Below are 25,487 nucleotides of genomic sequence, written 5' to 3'. Positions count from 1 at the left end.
GGGATGGGGAGGATGCACAATTCTGCCTAGAACAGCCTTCCAGAAAAAAAAAAAAATACACACACACACACACACATAGTTGTTTCAAGAAACTATCATCATTACATGTGACCATCCAGCCATTTTATTTTCTATTTGATATAATGAAGGATATCAACAAAACTCACTCCCTGGGCGCCTGGTAGGCTCAGTAAGTTAAGTGTCCAACCCTTGATTTCAGCTCAGGTCATGATCTCACGGTTCATAAGATGGAGCCCTGCGTCAGGCTCTGCGTTGACAGTACAAAGCCTGCTTGGGATTCTCTCCCTCTCTCTCTCTACCTCTCTCCAACTTGCACTCTCTCTCACTCTCCAAATAAACATTTTTTAAAAAGTTAAAAAAACAAAAAAAGTCCATCCCCCTATTATAATCAGACTAAGGACCGTTCCTAACATGCATTCATATACTTCACTGAACACAACACTGATATCCCCATGATACGGCTTCTTACCCTTCAGCTCACTGCAGATTTGCATGGGAGGGTTTAAGAAAAATAATCAAATTTCCCAAGTGTCAAAATGTCAACAATACGAAATCCTGCCTGAAATATGATGTTTTGGGACAAATGAAATTTAGGTAAGTGCTGCCTTCAAGATATTTTACTATGAAAGTTTCATAAAGCTCTTGCTACAAACACTGTTCTTGACAAACCAATTTACGACCCATGTGGTTAAGCATCAGCTCACTTCAAGAACAAAAGAAAAAGAAAGGAGAAAGCGTTGGTTTATATGTTGACGATGAACACTAATACGTGAAGATTTGTAGAAAAGTTAGGGAGAAAGAGAGGAAGCTAAATATTAATTTTGTTAAGATTTGTTACAATACAATGCAGATTTTATTAACATGTATTACCAATTATCCTTGCTAAGAAATCTGTGAGCATTAATGACAATGAAGACTAGACAGAAAATTACAAAATAATTCCATATTAGAGGCTGAATGGAAAACACGTGAGTTTGGGTCTCTATTCCTTTATAATATACTAAATGATGAAGGAGCGTAGGGGCAAGCTGAGGGCAAAGTACAGGCTAAGAGCACCCCCACACACAGGTGGCATGTGTGTGACATTCCTCGGGCACTCCTAGCCGCGCAGGGACAGGGGAAGGGACAGAGGCAGCGGGCTGACTGCCGGAGATCACAGTGACGCAGGACACGCGTCTCCTTCAGTTTACGGATCAATCAGGAAAACTGCAAAGGGAAGGCAATCTTGTCCAGAGCTTCATCTCCAGAAACCCACAGACTGCGTTTCCTGGGGCCCTAATATCACCCTCGTCAAGGTGGAAGGGGGCTTACGTGCTGGCCCTGGTGTGTGGGAAACCGGAAAATGAGAAATTACATTCCCGCCCAGGATCCTGGGAGTCTCCTTAAACAAACACAAGTTCCTTTGCAAGCTTCCTTTATGTTTAACATATACCCCAAGTATATGTTGGCAATTAAACTCCAAACATATGGCCCCTGATATCCTTCTGAAGAGTCTCATGACTGAGGTTTTACTGAACAGAAACAAATGCCGTTTTGCTAACAACAGGGAGCCCCTCAAGGTCCTGGAAACCTTGCTTCCAAAAGTCCTTAGAGCCTTACGCAAACCACATCCCAACCTGAAGGTATACCATCAGTCACCCTTCACAACCCCACTGCAGCTCCTTCTGCGAATGAGTCCTGTCCCCGTGGTTTCATAAAATCACATTTTTGCACCAAAGAGGTCTTCAAGATCTTCAAGAATTCTTTCTCGGCCGTCAGCCCCGAACCCTCCCCATCACTCCAAAACACATCACTAAAGGTATACAGAATACACTACAACATCTTAATTCAACAATAGTATCAAGCCCCTGTTATTTCTAAAGCCGTGAGGCTAGACTTTTAGTGACAAAGGGGGTTAACAAATGGACTAATTCTCAAAGAACTCCCAGTTTTGAGAGGAGATAAATAATGACTCTTGATACGGAGGTAGTTTGGCGGGGCGAGGAATACATGAAATATATTCCTGCTTCCAGAGGNTCCAGCAGATGTCACCCGCTCTCCGTGCTCCTGCCTCTGCTGAGGTCACCCTGACCCTGCCACGACACCTTACTGATTCCCCACCAACAGTCTCTTTCTCAACCCCCACTGGGAGTCCTGGGGATGCACTGGGTCCCCTCCCAGCCTGCACAGACCAGACACAGGAGGCTCAGGCCTCCTCTTCCCCAACGATCTGCAGTTCTACCCCCCTGAAGACTCCCTAGCCCCGTGCTAGCATGGGGCAATCTCTAAACAGCTGTGTTCCAGATTTTCAAGCCGGAAGCAGGGAAGATGGCCCTCTGCATCTGGCTTTCCTTCCTCTCAATCTCTGTGTTCGCCTTTCCCAGTGCAGGTAACTCCAAAGAAGGATCTTCGGAGTGCCATTTAAACAGCTTTTCCTTTCCTGCCTCCCGGACCTACCTAAAGTGTTTTTGGAGGAGAGACTTCCTCCAAATCAGGGGTCTGCACACTATAGCCCTCAGGGAGACCAAATCCACCCATCCTGTTGTTTTGTTTTGTTTTTTAATAGCCCAAGAGGGAAGAATTTGGAATTCTGGACATCTTTTTTAATGGGTAGGGGAAAAAAAACAAACCAAGAGAAGATTTAGTGACACGTGAAATTTACTTACATTCAGATTCAGCATCCTAAATGACATTGTTTGGAACTCCGCCACACTCATTTGTCCAAGTGTTATCTGTCACGCTTCCACGCTATAATGACAGAGCACAGAAGTCCCAAAGCCTACAATATTTACTATCTGAAGCACCACAGAAAAAGTCTGCTGATGCCAGCCTGAAGTCCTACCCCTTACTCTCTCTACAACTGCAGTAACACTAGACAGTCAGGCCACAGCTTTCCTTTTGATATGTAAAGCGAGCTATAAATCCCCCTTCTCCCTGATAAAGCCCGACTTTCGAGATTGCCTGCCCCACTTTAGGCGCTCAAAAAAGACTGGGTTTTGGGAGGAGGTGAACAATGACCTCATTATTTCTTCTTTCCTCTCCTGCTTTAGAAATCCTTATCGGCAGTTTAGATAATGGATGATTCTGGTTCACGGGGGAGAAAAGCTATGCCCAAGGGCAAGCAAGAGCATGGGAATATTTTTCCAAAAAAATATCACCTTCAGTACAAATACAAGCGACATCAATGAGGGTCAGGAGCGACCCGCAGCATAAAAAGCTGAAGGGGTGTGTGGAGAAGAAAAGAGACGGGGATGATCGAGGGGCTGGAATGAGACTTTTAGGATGAGTGGGGTGTTGGTAAATGGAGAAGGGAGGGAAGGTGACAAAGTAAATAATGTGAGCAGAAGCCTCAAAATGTAGGTGCTCAGGCAGTTAGTCTATGAGCCCTGATATCTGGAGACAGTAAGACACTGGAAATGAGGAAACACAGTGACCCTTTAAAGGGTAAATGCTTACAGTCACGCTGGTTCTGAAGTAGATTAACCAACGCTGTAATGAATCAAGATACATTCTGGCAATGTATGACTGAAGGGCTATCCAGTACATCTTGCAACCAAGGTGCTCAATTTCCTGAAGGCGGAATATGAGTAGAAGCAGCAAAAGTCAGATTAATTATTTTTGTCTCATGAAAGAAAAAATAAGGGCCATGAATACAGACCTCAGGAAAAGAGAAACCAGAACGTTTTACAGGGTCTCTTCCTATTTCATTTGCCCCACATAGTTTCTATTTCACTTTTCCCAAGTAAGACGCTCTGTGATTCTTTGTATCTGTAACGGTCTTGNGGAGAGAGAGAGAGAGACAGCATGAGCGGAGGGTCAGAGACAGAGGGAGACACAGAATCTGAAGCAGGCTCCAGGCTCTGAGCTGTCAGCACAGAGCCCGACGCGGGGCTCTGACCCACGAACCGCAAGATCATGACCTAAGCGAAAGTCAGATTAGCTTAACCGACTAAGCCACCCAGGCGCCCCTGGTCTTGTTTGTTTTAGTAGCTTGCTCTAGTACCTGCTTCAAAACACTGCATATCCAATAAACGCCACTGGAATTAACTTTCTGAAATATGCATTTGCTAATAAGAGATGTCAAAATAATTAAGAATTAAGTCTACAAGTAGCCACCGTTGTCATGTGACCAAATAACACAGGAAGCCTCAGTGAGCAGAGTTTACCGTAATTTATACAACAGATGTGTTCCTGAGCTATTGAGCTAAAATAACGTGTCAGGGATACAATGTGCCTTCACAGAATTCCTTTACAGACGCACAACAAAACTTCAGTGGTCTTTGTCACTGGGCAACAATGCGTGTGATGAGAAAATGTTGTAAAATTTTCTAAACAACGTCCCTAGATTCTGATCCAATTTAAGTGAATTATGCCCTCTGAATACTTTTTTCAGCTTTTCTATGATTCCGTACTTTTTAGTTTATAACATCTTCACTAACTTGTGTTTTAATGGAGAGAGCCACACAAAGCCATAGAGCATTGCTAAGAAATCGATGTCCTGTACTTTTGTGTCCATGTATTGTGTGCTTACCCAGTCGCGTGTGGGGTAAACAGAGCCCTCTGTGACAGCGGTCAAAGCTGTCAGGCAGCATGACTCATGTCTGTGTCCCCTACAGGTCTCCTTCACTCTGCTCCTGTCACAAAGCTTTGGAATCAGACTCCACGTGAGGTTATCTGGTGTTATTCTAACTTGGCCTAATTTGCAGCTGGTGCAATCCTGTTCCTTTGTGATGCACACCTCCTCTGATTGGGCAAGGCACCTTTGTTTGTGGTCACCATGTGATCAAAATCAGGTGTTCCTAAGACTAACTGGACAAGTAATTCTAATTGTGGGCGAATAACCCACTTTCCTCTCAAGAGCCTTGTATACACATCTAGCAATGTTCTTAGGCCAGCAGGTTCACTGATAATGGGATTATTAAATTTATTTCTTCTGTCCCTTGAGGGAATGAATACATCCCATTGAACTCTGCCTCTGCTCCTAAGCTTTTTATCACATACCCAGAAAAGACAGTTCTAATTTGCTGTGAATCACAAAGTCAAAAAATTTTGGATCCGGATGTAGCACAGTACGTGTCAGGTACAGGGCGCATGGCTCGTAACTCCTGGTGTACCCTGCTTACAGATCTGCTTGTCTCACTTCCTGAGTTATCAACTGAAAGCGGATCAAGTAAATACAAGCACAGCCAAAACCACACGAACTCATCACACATGTACTCTCACCACCGTGCATCTGCCCCGCACTCTGTTCAGCTTCTGGCACTCATTTACCGGTTTATTCCCCTACACTAGCCACAGGAGCAGTGTCTACATTACAAGTGAGATCAGCAAAAAGTCTGCAGGGGGAGGAAGTTTAAAGCATCATTAGAGCCGCCGCCTACTGGTCAGAGTCACGTGGATGCTCAGTGCCTCCTGATGCACGGACAGTTACGCATCCGTAGAAGCCTGTTTCTTAGTGAACCACCTCTAGCAGTGGTTCAATGTGATTCTTGACTGAAACACACTTCATCTCCTGATATGGTTCCAGCAAATGGACGCTAGTTGTGATGTGCAGGTCACAGGCTTTTGGCTGACTGAGAAGCTTGGCCATCAGCCACGTGACCGATATGAAAACAAACCAGCAGTGCGTGTTTGCCAGTGAGTTCCTGGAAGGCCAATGTGGCAGCCCAGAGTTTAACCCCCGCACACAGGCTTAAGCACCAGTGCTGCCAAAACTAGACTCAAGCAGGGAGTCAGGGAGTTGGATGGAAGCCCAAAGGAGTCATTTCCAGGAAGAGCAAATTCGAAGGTGGCCCAGGATGCTTGGCGACGCTTTAGACTGTGTTGGAGACCAAGTCTTCATTTTGTAACACGATGCAGGTAAACTCTTGGCCAGCAGAAGGAGTCTGGTTACAGTAACCCAGCCCTCAGGGATTCAGGCTCATTTTCCTACCACATCCCTGAGCATCAGACCAGCAATGCCTCCTGCTTTTCTTATCCACCCTTTTCTGAAAATCCTCTGAGAATACTGACTAGGGTAGGAAGAACTTTCTCATTCAGATGATATTTCTAATTTATTTTTCCCTTAAGATTTTTGGTCAAAGATGACATACTGTCTCATTGATTTATGGCTCCCCAGCAAGCTGGAGCTTCACACTGCATGTAATGGCCTTCTCTCTGCATATGTATTATTAATTAGCTAAGGTTTCTAATAGGACAAACTATCATCAGGTAAGGAATACTGTTCACGTATGTAAGAATGGGTCTATGCTACAGAATGAAGGAGCAGGGGCTGCCGAAGATGAAGAAAAACAGCGCCATGATTCCTCTCTCCTCCTCTCCCCAACCTTTTTCTTAAAACACAGACGGTGCTAGAGACAACACAAGTAACATATGCTCATACTCTCCTGCGTCTTCTAAGAACCCACTCTTTTTTCCGGGGGGGGGTGGGGGATGGGGGAAAGACCTATCATTCAGCACTTCACCTAGAAGTCAAAAGTCTTAAGTGCAAAGTGCTTTTATAATGAGGGAAATCACGGTTTTGTATCACGGATCATGGAACGGCAACAGCTGAAAGACCTCTCCTGTCCTGGAGGGCAAAGCAGAAGCTCTTCCCGTTGTATACGCCACACACAGACCTCCTTGTATCCAGAAGGTCACGGTCTATCGCCTTCTAGAAGCACTTTCCCCAGAAATGGTTGTTTCATCTTTGACTGAATTTTAATCCCAAAAGCTATCATGTGTTACCAGGATGGTGAAGAAACCTGCCACATGTCTGTAGCTCCAACATTCTCACCATGTTGCTGAATGCTCCCTCATTTTTTTTTAATTAATTAATTTGAGAGAAGCAGAAAATATAAGTAGGGGAGGGGTAGAGACAGTAAGATTCTCAAGAAGGCTCTCAGGAACTCACGAACTGTGAGATCATGACCCTGGCCATAGTCGGTTGCTTAGCCCACTGAGCCACCCAGGCGTCCCTGCTCCCTCCCTTTATGAGGAGTATGACCTCAGGGACTACATCATCCACTTTTGGGATGTGGGTTGTAAGGGTGGCTCAGTCCTTCCCCCCATCTACTTGTACCCCCAATCTTGCCTGGTAGTAAACCAGAAATGTCACCTATTTTTTTGCAAGTATTGATATGGTTTGAGACTTCCTATCCTGTCCCTGAGATTTTTAAATCCCCAAATAAATCAGCTCAGACAATTGAAATCAAAGTGGTGAAGAGGGCGAAGCGTTACCAAGCTTCACCACAAAGTTCCACTGTAGTCTCATTTTGAGCCCCACCAGAAATCGTGTTACATGACATTTTCTAGAAATTCTACACACCGTAAGTACTCATTCAATGCTGCTTACCTTTTATCTTTCTAAATGGAATGCTTCCCTAAATATCACCTTGTGAATTTTAAAAGAGGTGGCAAATACTCAATGATTCTTGAAGAAAGAGCTCAGAAACTTGGGATAACACAAGCCAACTGAATACTAATTTGACCGCAATGCCTTTTTATTCAAGGACAAATTTGATCATTTAAAAAAAGACTTCTAAACTCCATTATCCATTAAACCAATGAAAGCCATAAACATAATTGTCTTGCTATCAAACGGCATATTACAGGAAAAAGAAATTACACTTACTTTTATTACTCAAGAAGTTAGAATTACTATTCCAGGAGTACTTAATTCCTTATGAATAAAGTTCTAAAAGAAAAAACAATGTACATATATTGCTATTTAAAGCAAGGACTATATACTTTAATGACATCTCTAAATTTGCACTGAACTATGCAGCTGACTACATTCTTTCACACACATTAGCTCTCTGTGAGATTCTTGCAGAGAACCTGATGTTAGTAGTAGCCCTTCATAGGAGATTTGGCTAAAGGTCCTGCACAAAAATGATCTTGTAGAGAATGAAGCGTTCACTGGTCAATCCAGATCCCAAAGTCTTCTAATGCAAAATTTTATGGCCTTTCATATAAATCGACAGAGAACTTCTCTTGTGGAAAACACCGAGACCAAATTATCTCTGTCATTGTAAAAACTGTCTTATAATTTTCAGTCTCCTAAAATGTTTATCTGAATTAACTATAGAGCATGATGCCTGGTTTACCTATATTCTAAGACTAAAAGTACAACAATGTGACGTAATGGTTTTGTAGTTGATTATATTTGCAATCTATTTTACAATCAAGTCACCAATTTTTCCATCCTTGCTATGTACTGGGTCTTCAGAAATCTAGGCTGCTATGGGCATGTTTGCCTAACTAGAGACATGCACATAACACAAGGGAGAGAAACCTGCGGGGACAGTCAGGATAGTGCGTGAATAATCTGTGTATAAAATGCCCAACTGAGGGAGCATTGTTATTTTGCTATTTCAGGGTCCGCCATATTTTCTGCATTGCCCCAGTGGCCTCAGTGGATGGATCACATTCTCCGTGTGTTTTGAGTAGGAGAGCAGGTTGGTATAAGAGGTTACTTTGAAGTCCTGTCTCAATGGTATGGTCAGGGTCTAAAGACAAAGGACTGAAATGGAGGAGCTCCTTTTAAAGTTCATTCCAGTGTTCTGCTTGATGTTAGACATTATAACCCATCATAATGAAACAGAACTCAGAGCCAGTGACTCAAAACTCCCTGCACGCCAATGCTGAAGATGACTCAGGTACTCGGTTGTATTACGCCCTCAGACAAGCCATCCCTTATTTCTGAGCGCTACTTCTGAAGATCATGCAGAAAGCATCCTGGCGTTGCATTTATGCACATCGATATGCTCCTCTTGGCACTTTCTTGTCCTCTCTTACAAGAGCTTTTGGCTAGCCCATCTTTCTTGGGCTGGGGTGTGATGCCAGCTTCCACCGGTGAACTGAAATCCCCACAGTAGACTTCTGGACACTGCACTAAGGACCTTGAACCCAAGAAAGATGGCAGAGGAGTCACAAAAACCTAGGTTTCACACGCTCATCAGATCATTACTTTGACGAGTGCCCTGAGCTTCTTCGATCCTAAAAAATATGCAGAAATGAAGCAGTGGTACCTGTATGAACAGAAGAAATTTAGGCTATTGGCTGCTCTCCTTGAGGCCATTTTCCAATGGAGTTAGCTCCTCAGCCTGGCCTAGTGTGCTCCCCTTTAACCTGGATACCAGGTTACCTAGGAGAGATCCATAATGGCCTCTTAGCCAAATCCACGCAAACAGTGTCGGCTTCTACTCGTTGTGGCCACTGGGACAGAGAATCACACCTCTCCCAAAACGTGTCCTTCTTCGCCCACCAGCTCTAATCAAATGCCATGTTATATCTTTCCTACATCTTGCAAGCACTCAGATCTTTCCTGTTCTATAGTTACGCTAAACAGTTCCCAGCCTGGAACTATGTGCTGGAACTATGTTGGCCACATGTGCTTTTATAGAATGCTTAGCATCTGAACATCATTGTCATGTTTAAAGTCTAGCTGCCCGTGCCCCCACCTTCCCAGTCCACGCTGCAGGATGTCACACTGGCCACAGGCACAGTCCAAACACTTTAACATGATGCTCTGTTCAATCTTTGGGTCTCACTTCACCCCACAGTCTGGAGACCAACTGTGCAACCCCTCAGTGCTACACAACCCTGATTGTGTGATGCAGCACCAGTGGCAACTGCCTCAAACAGAAATGCCAGCTCACCCCCAATTATAGAAAGTAAAACTTCAGAGCGAATCCTGGTCGTTACTTTGTGTTACTTTTTTTTTTTTTTGTCAACTGCATTTTGAAATGTTTTTCTTTTTTTAAAAATTTTTAATGTTTATTTTTGAGAGAAGAGAGACAGAGCATGAATGGGAAAGGGGCAGAGAGAGGAGGAGACAGAATCCTCTGAGCTGTCAGCACAGAGCCTGATGCAGGGCTCGAACTCATGAACTGTGAGATCATGATCTGAGTTGAAGTTGGAGGCTTGACAGACTGAGCCTCCCAGGAGCCCCTGAAATGTGTTTTTATCAATGAATACACTTTTTTTTTTGGATGACAAAGAAGGTTAAAAATTGCTGAGCTACGGGCTAATTTACAATTGACCTTTCCTGTTGACTTCTGCTAATTTCTGCTTTCCAGCTCAGTTCCTTATTGGCTATAGGGGAAAAGCCCCAATTCCCAGTGGGCTGGTTTCGAGAATGAGCCACACGGACTCTTACTGTGAGCCCTAGGCTACCTCTCCCAGATGCACTCAATTTCTACTTTCTCTTGCCTGAACCTTGATGGATTCCCCTAACCTTCAGGGGCAACCTCCTATCACTGAAGCTACCCAAAAGTCTCTGTTCCACATGCCTCCACATCCTAGGTTTTGCTGTGCCCTGTCCTAGAGCTAAATAGAAGTGGGTGTGAGGAGAGGACTTCTCTGCTCTTCAGCTCTTCCTCTCTGTCAGCTTAATTAGAAGGAGTCTAACTACGCATTACTATTATACTTGTATATCATATGAGTGTAAGCATGTGCATGTATACACACATACATATGTATAGTACATATATGTATATATAGTATATGTGTGTATTATACATGATACACAGGCTACCAACAAATGTATGCTATGTGCAGAAAATACGTACACGCACTGTCATACGCATACACACAGGTATAATGATATTTATTATGTATCTGTGTAAATATGTGTGTATATACATGCATACATGTGTGCATAGCACATATATGTAGTATACACAGGATGCATATTTTAATACACACTATATATGAGACACACATATGCACATATAGGTATAATGACGTGTATTATGTACGTGTGTATAGGTATGTATATGCACGTATACATGTGTGCATATCATACATATATGTAATATGTGATGCATACAGTATCAGCAAATGTATACTATATATATAACATACACATGCACATGTTATCATATATACACACAAAGCTATAATGAATATTTATGTGTGTGAATATACATGTACACTTGCATATGCACATATGTTGTATACGTAATAGAGATACAACCAGTATGTATTTGTGACAAATATATATACTATATGTGCACGCATACATATATGTTGTATAAATACACATACCGCCAATATGTATTTGTGATATATATTATCATACACACACACACACATAGGTATAATGGATGTGTACCACACAAGCGTGTGTGCACACACAAATAGATATGTGTGTATTGGCCACATCCTTGCTGGGGAGCAAATGATATTTTTAAGTTGTCTTCTTCCCTGAGTGCCCTAAGAAAAGGATTAGATAAGCAGTCAGTCTGAAATTGGGGTGGGGAAAAATGTCATTGGTGAACCCATAAAGTTTAGGACCAGTGCTCTTTGCAGCCAACTCTCACTACGTCAAACACAGAGTTTGCAACATCTCTGCTAAATGAGGGGCTTTATTTTCTGATCAAACGTCTATTAAAGTTTGTCCGTTTTTTCAAAACCAATGTCAGGAACGACTAACCACAAGAACTGACTCGTGAGAATTTGTGCACTATTGAATAGACAAGAAAACCTTTTTAAGGAGAAAAATAAAAGTAGATGATGCTACATGTGATTGTTTTTCATACACTTTGAAAATAGGCAAAAAACTGGAAAGCACGTTGAGGTGTGAAGCAACGTGCAGTGTCAGACTGTGCACAGAATTCCCTTGTGGGTGCACCGTGCATGATGCACGGAGCAGGGAGAAGGTTCACCTGGTGCCTGTGTCCCATGTGATGGGGGTCACAGCTTATCAGGTGTCACTGAGGAAGGACGAGGCACCTGCAGACAGCATACTTGTCACGGAGAAATGTCACCGAGCGGGGAAAGTACACTGCAGGAAGAACAAAGTTGGACCATGTGGCAAAGCGGCGTTCTCACATGAAGAACAGAACTGTAAATAAATTAGAAAGCGGCGGCAAGGTCACAGAACAGAAAGGAGGCCCCACGGAAAACAGCTTTTCCTTGTAAAGAATTCATTACCCTGAAGGGAATTAAATAGAGGTACTTTACTTTAGACAGAGAAATATTTCATGTGAAAATGTCGGTGACAAAACAAAGTGATATTAAAAAGGAAATGGTGTGAATCAGTGTGCCCATTGTCAGCGATCCTTTTTTCCGTGAAGAATATTCTATTATGTGTATTAAGTACTAAGCATGCCAAGGGCAAGACGATGGGTCACCAGGATAAAACGACATGGACCCAACTATCCAGAACGGCGTGGGGCACAGCTAGGTAACAAGTCAGTACAAATCCCATGCAGATTTGGGGGGGGATGTCCATCAATGCAGCGCCCCTAAATCACTCTCCAAGTGCCACCACACACATGTATCAAAGTCATCCATCCAAGTCGCGCACAGGTTTGGCCGTGACGGTGGTGGTCCAACCATGTCCCTCCCTGCGGGTGAAACCACTTATGTCCACACCAGGATCAAGAGAACCACTTTGTGGAGCGCAGCAGGGACGCTTTCTCACATGCAGAGCTGCCCCAGAAACGGTGTCTGCCCCCACGCTCACCTGGAAACCACTGATCTCTCTACTATCCCCACAGTTTTGCCTTTTCCAGAATGTCATCGAGTTGGAATCACACAGTATGTAGCCTTTTCAAGGTTAGGTCTTTCCACTAAGTAATACGCACAAGTTCCGAACCTTCAGGTCTTTTCTTGGTGTGACAGCTCATTTCTTTCCAGTGCTAAATAATACACCATTGGTCTGGATATGCCACTGTTTATTTATCCATCCACCTACTAAAGGACATCTTGGTTGCTTCCAAGTTTGGGCAGTTATGAATAAAGGTGCTATATGTATTTGTGTGCAGGTTTATGCCTAGACATAAGTTTTCAGTTCCTTTGAGTAGCACAATTGCTAGATCACATATTAAGGCTGTCATTCTGTAAGAAACCAACTGTCTTCCAAAGCAGCTGCGCCATCTTGCATGCCCACCAGCAGTGAGTGAGACCATTCCTGTCGCTCTGCCTCCCACCCCCACCCCCAGCCTTTGGTCGTAGTCAGTGTTTCGGATTTCACCACCTCTAGCAGTTGTGCAGTGGTATCTCATGATGGTTTTAATTTGCATGTCCCTGATGATGTAAGACACAGAGCATCTTTTCATAGGCATGTTTGCCATGTGTATTCTACCAGTTTGAACTAAAGATCAGTTTCATGAAGATTCCTTGCAGCATAACAGGAATATCTGGGTAGAGGTGAAAGATACGCAGCTGTGTTTCCAATCGCAAAACTCTGTTCCCCTTACAACTTGAAGTTGATTGGGATTGGGGAGCACGTGGACCTTCTGCCCAGAGAAGGACATCAATAAAATCAGACACCACCTTGGAGAAGCTGTCCCCACCTGCGCGGGGTGGGGGAAGTACCACAGCTTAACGCGGCTAGCATAGGGTCTTCTCTTGACAGCCTGGACAAGGACAAACCAAAAGCCCCAGTGTGTCACCAATACTACCACCAATTTATTAAGCTCCATCTGAAATCTTGACCATAGCACAACATACAGGTCTATGAAATCTGAAAGCATACTTGTGGTTACTGTGAGGAACCAGTTATCTAGGAAGAAGAAGCCGCACCTCTACTGGAATCTCATCAAAAGGCTGAAGAAACCAATCCTCAAGTCTTCCCTCACCGTACACTCCCTACACTAAGCCATTTTAAAAAGTGATTCCAGGGGTGCCTAGGTGGGTCAGTCAGTCAACGGTCTGACTTTGGCTCAGGTCATGACCTCACGGTTCGTGGGTTCGAGCCCCACATCGGGCTGTGGGCTAATAGCTCAGAGCCTGGAGCCTGCTTCAGATTCTGTGTCTCCCTCTCTCTCTGTCCCTCCCCCAGTCATCCTCTGTCTCTGTCTCTCTCTCTCTCTCAAAAGTGAACATCAAAAAAAATTAAGTGATTGTAATAAGTTCTCCATCACACAAAGGTATACACACTATTAACAGGACTAGAATAGCAGGCAGGTCTCAAGGAGACACTTCTCAAAATTAATTTAATATACTGATTTCCTCATCATTTTGAAATCTAGAATTGGTCATGTCATGGCTATTAGGGTGCAGATTTTATTGAAAAAAATGATTTACTCCTGGGAAGGGTAATTCAATTGCTTGTATAAAAGCCAAAATGTGACTTATTTTTTTAATGTTTCTTTATTTTGAGAGAGAGAGAGAGTGAAGGAGGGGCAGAGAGAGAGAAAGAGAGACAATCCCAAGCAGGCTCCACACTGTCAGCACAGAGCCGAATTGGGGACTCAATTTCACAAACTGTGAGATCATGACCTGAGTCGAAATCAAGAGTTGGGCACTTATTGACTGAGCCATGCAGGTGCTCCCAAAATGGGACTTTTTAGAAAATCATCTCAGAAATGTTTTCTGGAAAACTAGAAGTGAACAATGTCAGAGCCACCTACTTCTAAAATACGCCATTTATTGTAGATTCAAAACTATGAAAAAGAAGAACTGAAGTATAAAATAGTGGAACAAACAGTATTCACAAGAAATGTACTATACAATTACACAACTGTTCTCCCAGTGCAGCTCACATATAATATATTCTTGTTAAAAAAAAAAAAAAAATACTGCTGTACGGGGCACCTGGCTGACTCAGTCAGTGGAGCACACGACTCTTAATCTCAGGGTCATGAGGTCAAGCCCCACAGTAGAACCTACTTAAAAAATAATTTTAAAAAATATAATTGCTGATATTACATTTTTAAATCACAACTGTTTTTTAAAAAAGAGAAACAGAATCAGCATTATCCCAGTCATATGAAACAGTTACCGTCCCTGGTATATTGTGAAGTGGAGGGTGCCTGGGTGGCTTAGTCGGTTAGGCATCCGACTTTGGCTCAAGTCATGATCTCACAGTTTTTGAGTTTGAGCCCCTGCTTCAGATTCTGTGTCTCCCCCTCTCCCTGCACCTCCCATGTTCATGCTCTGTCTCTGTCTCTCAACAATAAATAAAAACATTTTAAAAAATTGTTTAAATAAAAAAATGTGAAGTGGATTATTTGCAAGATTTTCTTACAAGGGTATGGTGGAGACCAGGAGATATTGACTCCCTCCTTCAAGACCAAAGACAAAGAAAAGATCTCTGAAGAAAGAGTAAGTAGCTCAGTCAACTGTGCTAAGCTCAGGGAAATTTTTCTCTAAGATGTGGTTTCCTGGTAGCTATATGGTTTGCAAACCTTATTAGTTACAAGCACTGTGGATGAACTGGGGGTCAGAGAGCTTGGTGTGAGGTGGGGTTCCCAGGACCATGAGGTCGCCGATGCTTCCTATGTCATGTGCTGGTTTGAGATCCGAAAGGAAGAGTTGCATTCGTCTTGTGAACAGGTGAAAGCACAGAGCAGAATACGTCAGTGATGTATGGATGATACCAAGATTAAAGGGATCGATTTATCCTTGGAGAAACACCCACAAAGCGATCTGTAAACATTACGGACTGTAAAGCACAGAAGCTGGTGTGGTCATAAACCTTCTCTAGTCCCATGACGCCTGCATGACTTTATCAATCTGCGCATTATGCCGATAGAGAGATGACACTGCTTGTGATTAGTAAGCAAAGCTGGTGTGCAGGGGCCATCTGGCACTTTATGGATAGGCACAACTGAACTCCGCCAGGTGGTTTATACTCCTGTGAACACACACAAATCGGTAACTGCTTGGTATTACAAAAAGCACCTTCCTGTTCAGAAGGCCAGCTCCATCTATCACTGCTCTTTTCCTTTACCATGTAGGTGATGCGGTGGCTCAGAAATGGCTACCTCTGTGTAAGTAAAGCATGTGGACAGTCTAACTTGGGAAAGTGCAGAGTCCTTATGCTCTGGAGATGGCAGCCAAAGTGCCTCCCTGGAAACCAGGGTCACAGCTAAGACCTACGAAGCAGGTGACCGGGATCAGCAATGCACTTTATTATGTGTGTAGGCTGTCATATTCGTCCAGACAATCAGGCAGAACTTTCTAGGAGTACTGAAGCCCTTTGCATTGGGTCGTCCTTGGTTGATCTCATAATCACATTAGTCCAGAAAGCGTATCCGCGAAGCTTTGGCCATTCCCACATTGAAATGCATTCCCCACTGCTCAGACTAAGTCAGAGTGAACTTTGACGCGCACAACTATTTAAGGACAGGGTCATGAAAACATATTGGTCAATTTGAGCAAAACCAGATTTTGATAAGCTCTCTCTACCTCCCTCATTCTTTTTGTCACCTTTAGAAGGGAGTTGATTCTCTCTGAACAGTGAATGAGTTTAAGTGCTTTGCTCATGGGAAAGTTCTGGTCTCCGTGATGTTTCATTGTAGATCTTCATGTCAGCCTAAATAAATATCATTGCTCCCTGACTATGTGTTACCTCCAAAGGTATTCTGTAAATCCAGTAAGGGTTAATTTCTTTGCCGACCTCTTGGGATGCAAATCTAGGTAGGACATGGTTTCTGCTCTAGACCAGAAAAAGGCTGGGCAAAACAATGATTCTTGTATCCTAATAAAGGAAATGTGCATGGTGCACTCAGAAATACAGAGAAGGGACACCCAGCACATCTTGGGAGAATCAGAAAAACAGTTGGATTAAGTGTTTCATTTAATTGTCCTCTTTCCTCAGAAAATGGGGAAATTTGTTGACCTCTCTTAAATTAGACAACTACAAGAGTATACATTTCTTGGACTCTAAATCCCAGTAAGAGTTACACTACTCTTTTTCAAATAACACAAGCCCACCGTTCACTGAGGACCCACTCTGCACAGTCATAGCACCTTTCCAATATCAACCATGTAACCATTCAAACTTTAAAATCGAGGAAAGTGTCACTATATTTTGCAAAGGTTTTTTTGGAGATTTGTAAAAGAAGAAATCTCAGATACATCAAAATCAATCTCTGATACTCTATGCTCATGGATTGGAAGAACAAATATTGTTAAAAAGTCTATACTATCCAAACCAATCTACAGATTTAATGCAATCTCTATCAAAAAATACCAACAGCATTTTTCACAGAACTAAAACAATCCTAAACTTTGTATGGAACCAGAAAAGACCCGAATAGTGACAGCAATCTTCAAAAAGCAAAGCAAAGCTGGAGGCATCACAATTCCAGACTTCAAGTTTTATTACAAAGCGGCCATCGTTAAGACAGTGTGGTACTGGCACAAATATAGACACACAGATCAACACAACAGAATAAAAAACCACATTTACATAGTCAACTAATCTTTGACAAAGGAAGAAAGAATATGCGATGGGAAAAAGACAGTCTCTTCAACAAATGGTGATGGGAAAACTGGACAGCAACGTGCCAAAGAATTAACTGAACCGCTTTCTACAACATACACAAATATAAACTCAAAGTGGATTAAAGACCTAAATGTGAGATCTGAAACCATCAAAATTCTAGAAGAGAGTGCAGGCAGTAATTTTTCTGAAACTGGCTATAACAAGATTCTTCTAGATATGCCGCCAGAGGCAAGGGAAACAAAAGCAAAATAAACTATTGGTGCTGCATCAAAATAAAGAGCTTCTGCACAGCGAAGGAAATAATCAACAAAACGAAAAGACAACTTGCTGAAAGGGAGAAGATACTTACAAATGATATATCCAATAAAGGGTTAGTATCCAGACTATATAAAGACCTTATACAACTCAACTCCCAAAAAACAAATAATCCAATTGAAAAATTGTCAGAAGACATAAATACTTTTCTAGAGAAGACATCCAGATGACCAACTGACACATGAAAAGATGCTCAACATCACTCATCATGAGGGAAATAAAAATCCAAACCACAATGAGATACCAAATCCAAAATCCAAACACACGAGAAACAGCAAGTGCTGACGAGAATGTGGAGAAAAAGGAACCCTCTTGCCCTGATGGTAGGAACGAAAACTGGTGCAGCCACTGTGGAAGACAGTATGGAGGTTCCTCAGAAACTTAAAAACAGAAATTACCACATGATCCAGCAAATCCCCAAATATTTCCCCAAATAATTTATCCAAATAATACAAATATACTAATTTGAAAAGATATATGCCCTCTTATGTTTTTAGAAGCATTATTTACAATAGCGAAATTATGGAAGCAGCCCAAGTGTCCGTCAACAGACGCATGGATAAAGAAGTGATGGTACGTGTATGCAAGGGAATATTACTCAGCAGTAAAAAAGAATGAAATCTTGCCATTTGCAACAACATGGATAGAGCTAGATAGTGAAGGCTAAGACAAATAAGTCAGAGAAAGACAAATACTGTATTATTTCACTCATGTGGAATTTAGGAGACTAAACAAAGAAAAAGGAGACAAACAAAACACCAGACTTGTAACTATGGAGAACAAACAGGTGGTTAGCAGGGAGGAGGTGGGGGAGATGGGGGAAACAGCAGACAGAGATGAAGCGTACACTCACCACGATGCGCGCTGAGTAATGTACAGAATGGCTGAATCACTACACCTGAAACTATTGTAACACTGTATGATAACTATACTGGCCTTAAAAAAAATTAAATCTCTGACTTTCACCCATAATCACACACAAACAAAAGTGAGAACACTTCAGGGTCCTATGGTGAACCGCACCAGATCTTTGGGATATCACACAATTCCTGGACTCCACAAGCGGACACCCATTACTGCTGAGTGATGTGACCTTCTAGCGTCCTTGGTTTCACTCTGAGACCTGTAATCTCCCCAGCCCTGCACTTCAGATTCAGTCACCCTGGAACAGCATGCCCGATGATGAGGCGGTATCCTGCCTGTTAGCACAGCAAAATGCCCACATCCACGGATTTCTGTGTGTGCTGAATACAGACTCCTTGTGTATCCTTTACAACCCAGACTACTGGCTGAAAATTAGCTACATATATATGTATATACATATATATATATAAATATCCCTAAATCTAATTTTCTAAGTAACAAAGGACAGTATTCACAGGAAGCTGCTCTCAGCAATTATAAATGTTTCTACAACTGTTTTCTACGTAAATCAGTCTGTGGGATGAGAGACCTCAGCATTGCAAAACTTTGTTGGCTTACCTGGAAACAGTGCGTGTTTTTATTTTAAAGAGTTATCATCACAGAAAAATTAAGAAATTCTCTCAGCTTAAGAATCTCAAGAAACATCCTGCTTACTCACAAGATGTTCAACAGGACTCCAAAGCAATCCCATATACTACTCCTTTTAGAAGGAAAATAGCCTCCCCAAACCTCATTTCCCCATCAGCAGGCGACTACATAATCCATATAACCTATGTAATTTACCATCCCAACAAGGACTCTTGAGAGTGAAAGGGGGTGGGTCACCAGGTAGGACACTGGATAGCACGGGTCAACTGGGGCTGTCCTTCATGAACAGACAGTTACCTCTCACGTCAGAAGGAAGCTCGTTGGTTCAATCCCGCCACTTGTACCCCCTCAACACATACTAAAATCATTCTGGAGGATACACACTAACATATTTATACACCTGCAGGCTCATACACGCACTTACATGTACCAATACGTATGCACACACATGTACACATACTTAGATGCTTAGGCCCTACACCAGACCAAGTAAATACGATTTCTGAAAAATGGACTAAATCTTGAACAACGACCATTATTAGAAGCTGCCCCAAATGATACAAACATGTAGCAGCGTTGAGCACTTGTGGACTGGATACCAGCTCCTACACCCTGGGATCTCAACTCCCGAGAATGAGTTTACAGCATCTGCCGTCATCAACATTTTACAACTGCAGACTACTCTCGTTTCTAGAACACAAAATATTCAATGCCAGTAAGACGCTAACATTTATTGATGAAGGGTTTATAGTTCACAAAACACTTTCTCAGCATCTTTTTCCCCCCTCATATTAACCTTGCAAGAAAGTCAGATGGGCTATTATTATTAGGGACTTTCTGCAGATGAGGAAACTGAGGCCAATAAAATCCAATACACAGGTTATCTTATACGATGAGCATATGGGATAATCAAGCCTGGGTCCCAATTCTCAGGACAGCAGATGGGAGTGGGAATGAAGGATGCCTACCACAGGTCTGAACCCCACCTGTACCACTATCAGCTCCAGGAGCTGCGACAAGTTACGTAACTCCTCTGTACGCTACCTCCAACATCAGAGACATACCGCGTACTACTCGGAGTGCCGGCCTACGTAGTACCGCATGACATTCTACATGGCAGGCCTTAGTGCTGTGTCCGATAAATACTACTAGTACTAGTATGGCTACTACACTCCTTCTCCTCTCCTCCCTCCCCTGCTTTTACTGCCATAATTACTACCACGACTGGAGCTAATAATAATAATCCCTGCGATCGGCAGAGTAAATGGTCCTTTAAATAGACAAACTTAATTATAATAAAAGCCTCTGAGCTACTCTTTACCCTCTTCCCACACACTCTGCCAACCCAACAGGAAGCGTGAGTGATCTTCCAAGACGACGCTATGAAACCAGACACCCCAGAAGTGCCAAAGCCAAAGTCTGGCCATCTCTGTGGGCCACAGCCAAGGTCAGGAGACCACAGGCAGGTGCTAAGCTGGGTGAGAAACCTCAGTGACCAGCAGCCTTGGAGAACGCCGCTCCCAGGTGCTTTCCAGAAAGCACGGAGAGCCACCACATGGGGGGCACTGGGCTGGGGTGTCCGGCCGCCGCACCTCCAGCCCTGATGCGGTGTTGAAAGCAAGGCCCCAAGCGTGCTGGAGAGGCCGCCGCCAAGGCCAGAGCACGGTCGTCGTTGGCGTGAGGGTGCCGCCATGGCCACCCCAGGGCTACGGCGCCACAGGCAACCCTCCAGAGCCCACCCCGTGGAGGGGCAGTGCCACGTGTGGCTGCCACCACCGAGTCCGCCCCCAACTGCCCGGGCCCTTCCCACGGATCCCACACAAACGTCCCACGGAAGTGCAGACTTCCCAGTGAACAAGACGGGCCCAAAGCACAGTCCCAAAGCCCCCCACACATTCCAACAAGCCTAGGCAACTGGGAAACGGTGAAGAAGATACATTCCGAGGGATGTCCTATTCTTTTACGAATTCCTACGAGTTTATTTCTTTGGAAAGTTCTAGAAGCTACAAAACATGTTTGACAGTCCACCTTCCAACAGAGCGCTTGCAATGTGAGGCTGAAGGAGGAAACAAAGTGATTACAGATCATGTTCTAGGCATGTCATCTTTGCTTTGCAGATGAAATATGGTATGCCACATGAGCTCAAAGATGTGAACACTTTAGTAATTCCAGATCTACAAATTGCAAGAAAAACAAATTAGATTTTAAAATGTATTCATTCCAAGGAACTAGCCTCCTTCAGGATATATTTTTCCTCTGAAGACAGAAAAGGCATCCTAAATGACTGCATTTCCATTTTCACCATTTAAATTAAATTCATCCTCGTTGTAATTCATGTTTTTCAACATATTTAAAACACCAAGAATAATGAAAACCTTCTTGATAGATAATAAACTAAAGTATTAGTTTGACCTAGTAATCTAAATATTTTTAACATTAGTGGTATCATGGTTAGGAATAATAATAAAGTAGTTACTGTCTGACAGTATTCTCTGTTCTTTGCAATATGGACTCATTTGGATTCAGATATGTTTTATAAACCACTACTTTATAGACTTTTTACTCTGGTGAATTAAATGTTTTTAATGTAAATATTTTATGGTTAGGATAATGACAATACAATAATTACACAGTTCTCTCTATGTGACAAATAGTATTGTGTGCTCCTTATGTGTATTAACTCAGCCTCATACACATTCTATAATTTTGGTGTAATCATTGTCGAAAATGTATAGATTAGGAAATGAGGAACAGAGATGTCAAGTAACCTTCCTAAGGGCACACAGCTCCAAGTGGTAGAGCCTGGATTGGAACAGTCAGCACGAACCAGGAAAAATGCTGACTCATCTTAAGCCATATCAATTAAACGTGTAGTCTAGGAGAATTGTGTAGGTAGGTAAATGTATCCATGCATATGCAAATCGAGTGATTTTAAATCGAATGGCTTCGATTTAAACAAATGTCTCCCAATTTTAAAACACAAATACATATGGTCCTTTTCAAAGTACTCACCCAGACGTGTTCAGTATGCCGTGGCGGCTTGGCCTCTCGTCTGAACCGCTAAAGCCCTGCAGGAATAGAGATAACAAGTTAGCGAGCCAGACAAGTCAATCCATCCTGGCACCTAGATCCACCTGGGTTGAGATCAGACAAAGCACTTTTCAGTGGTGCAACCATCATTTGGTCCCACTTCTGCAGTCAGTGGTCAGTAAGCATTCACTAAGCACCTGCTGCATGCCACTCCCTCCGCTAAACCCTGGGGCTTCTCAAAGGTCTGACGCAGGGCACCTGAGGGGCTTAGTTGTTAAGCCTATGACTTCGACTCAGGTCATGATCTCACAGTTCAGGAGTTCAAGCCCTGGGTCGGGCTCTGTGCTGACAACTTGAAGCCTGGAGCCTGATTCAGATTCTGTGCCTCCCTCCCTCTACCTCTCTCTGTCTGCCCCTCCCTGCTCACACTCTCTCTTTCTCTCCCTCAAAACTAAACATTAAAAATAAATGAATAAAAATAAAATAAAACAAAAGGTCTGACTTGAACATTCAGGTATCCGCAGTCCTAACTGCACCTTGACTATGACACAGCCCAACTAGCACATTTTCTTTTTTTTTAAGTTTATTGTCAAGTTGGTTTCCATGTAACACCCAGTGCTCATCCCCACAAGTGCCCTCCTCCATGCCCGTCTCCCCCCCCCCCCCTCCCCCCCCCCCCATCAGCCCTCAGTTTGTTCTTGGCATTCAAGAGTCTCATAGTTTGCCTCCCTCCCTCTCCCCAACTATTTTTCCCCTTCTCCTCCATGCTTTTACATGGACCTGAGCCCAAGGACTGGGCTGGGCGGGGGGCTTTTACCCCCCTGTGCCATCTCCCATCCAGGACTCGGTCTCCTGTCTTAGACTGGCCAGCTGTCATCTCTCTCCATCACTAGACTGCAGTCTGCTTGTCTCATCCATGATTACGTCCACACACAGCAGTCCATCAATAGCACTGATCGAATACATTCATGGATTACAGAGACAATTCATAACCTCTAAATGCAAGCATGTGCAATGAAACACTTGAAGGTATGAGCTCTAAGGGGTGTGTTTAAACAAACCTGCTATATTATACACATCCTTGTCTTTGTGCACTTAAACTTCTAGCATCAAGGCTCATGGCAGGTCAGAATTTATAAATTCATTGGAACCTAAGCTCAAACAGTTTGGTTACTAAAGTTTGTGGGGAGAGGTTACTTAGGTGGTTTAAAAAAAAAAAAAACAAAANGTTTCCATGTAACACCCAGTGCTCATCCCCACAAGTGCCCTCCTCCATGCCCGTCTCCCCCCCTCCCCCTCCCCCCACCCCCATCAGCCCTCAGTTTGTTCTTGGCATTCAAGAGTCTCATAGTTTGCCTCCCTCCCTCTCCCCAACTATTTTTCCCCTTCTCCTCCACGCTTTTACATGGACCTGAGCCCAAGGACTGGGCTGGGCGGGGGGCTCTATCACCCTGTGCCATCTCCCATCCAGGACTCGGTCTCCTGTCTTAGACTGGCCAGCTGTCATCTCTCTCCATCACTAGACTGCAGTCTGCTTGTCTCATCCATGATTACGTCCACACACAGCAGTCCATCAATAGCACTGATCGAATACATTCATGGATTACAGAGACAATTCATAACCTCTAAATGCAAGCATGTGCAATGAAACACTTGAAGGTATGAGCTCTAAGGGGTGTGTTTAAACAAACCTGCTATATTATACACATCCTTGTCTTTGTGCACTTAAACTTCTAGCATCAAGGCTCATGGCAGGTCAGAATTTATAAATTCATTGGAACCTAAGCTCAAACAGTTTGGTTACTAAAGTTTGTGGGGAGAGGTTACTTAGGTGGTTTAAAAAAAAAACAAAACAAAAAAAAAACCCCTAGCAGCTAATTAAACATCAATACTTAATCTCTGTTCTGTTGTCATTCACAAGCGGGCACTATTATGTGCTAACATCATCTTCACCTGTCTGGGTTACTGATAAGATACTAGAAGCCAAATACGTGAAAAGGAGTCTTACATACGTTTAATTGTATTCATTCACTATAGAATCATTTAAATTACTGTCAGTTATTTAGCTAGGTTTTCTCATATTAATGGCCATTTACACAACGCTTTGTATTAAAATCTGAGATAGAAGGGGCACCTGGGTGGCTCAGTCGGTTAAGCGTCTGACTTCGGCTCAGGTCATGAGCTCACGGTTTGTAGGTTCGAGCCCCGCATCAGGCTCTTTGCTGACAGCTAGCTCAGAGCCTGGAGCCTGTTTCAGATTCTGTGTCTCCTTCTCTCTCTCAAAAATAAATAAAACTTTAAAAAAAATCTGAGCTAGAAATATCTAGGAAGTAATTTAGACACACATATATGTGTGATATATACATCACACCTTAATTTTACAGGTGTAGTCACCATTTCGTTTCTCTAAATCTGTAGTCTTTGAATTTTCTATAATGAATATGTGCTTCTTTAGAAATAAGGAAAAATATTTTATTCTAAATCCTTAACTATTTTATTCTCAACGAAATTCTAACAGGATTACAAAGAACTGACATCTGTTTTGTAAAAGAATTATTCCCCCTTGAGTGCACACATGCAGTTTTACAGCCTGTTTTCAGGTCCTAGATATTACTTTTATATTAGCTCTATGAAAGCTATTAATTATAATATAGAAATTATCTTATGCCTATTTTTTATTTTTTAAAGCATTTATGTACGTATGTAAGTAAGTAATCTCTGCACTCCCAACAAAGGGCTACTCTTCTGACTGAGCCAACAAGGTACCTATCTTCTAATTATTTTTTACAGTTAACTTTCTTCACTTAAAAAAAAATCATAAAATGGACTTAATAAAGTAGTGGCTACCTGGCACCCCAATGACATTTTAAATAAAAATAAACATTAAGGGGCACCTGGGTAGCTCAGCTGGCTTAGCATCTGACTCTTGATTTTGGCTCCGGTCAAAATCCCAGGATCGTGGGATGAAGCCACGTGTTGAGTTCTATCTACACTGAGCATGGAGTCTGCCTGGGATTCTCTCTCCCCCCTCCCTTTAGTCTCCCCTGCTCATGCTTACACCCACAATAGATGTGTCCACTTTCTCTCTAGCTCGCTCAAATAAAAAGGAAAAGAAAAATTCACCAGCATCAGAATACAGACACAGCTACGAAGTACAGGAGGAAAATAAAATTGAGAAAAAAAGTAAATGAACATTAAAACCAGTCTAAAGAAGTAACTATATAACCATGTGACTTTTATTCATGACAGAATCTAGTTCATCTACATTTCAATTCAGTAAGTACCCTGCAGGCTTCCGCTGAGGAAGGCAAGAGATGAGAAGGACAAAAATGACCACCAGTAATCTAACTGGACTGCTTTCCGATGTTTACGTAGTTAATTTTGTATCGAGATTTCAGTCCTGACTCTGGTAAGCAACAACAGTAGGCCTTTGGATGCAGCACACAGAGGATTAAAGAGAGAG

General features: G+C 42.8%; 1 long non-coding RNA gene across 1 annotated transcript in view; it reads right to left on the bottom strand.

Moving 5' to 3' along the window:
* The window catches only part of LOC144223929 (uncharacterized), a 392,187-nt gene that overhangs the window by 352,146 nt on the left and 14,554 nt on the right, over positions 1–25,487 (bottom strand). Inside the window, exon 2 of the long non-coding RNA XR_013332877.1 lies at positions 22,007–22,062. This is a non-coding gene — a long non-coding RNA (uncharacterized LOC144223929). The remainder of the gene's footprint in view (positions 1–22,006; positions 22,063–25,487) is intronic.

The sequence above is a fragment of the Crocuta crocuta genome, unplaced genomic scaffold, assembly GCF_008692635.1.
Source record: "Crocuta crocuta isolate KB4526 unplaced genomic scaffold, BGI_CrCroc_1.0 scaffold221, whole genome shotgun sequence".
NCBI classification, from domain to species: Eukaryota; Metazoa; Chordata; class Mammalia; order Carnivora; family Hyaenidae; genus Crocuta; species Crocuta crocuta.
The sequence above is the reverse complement of the archived record's forward strand: the minus strand, read 5'-3'. Positions and strand labels throughout refer to the sequence as shown.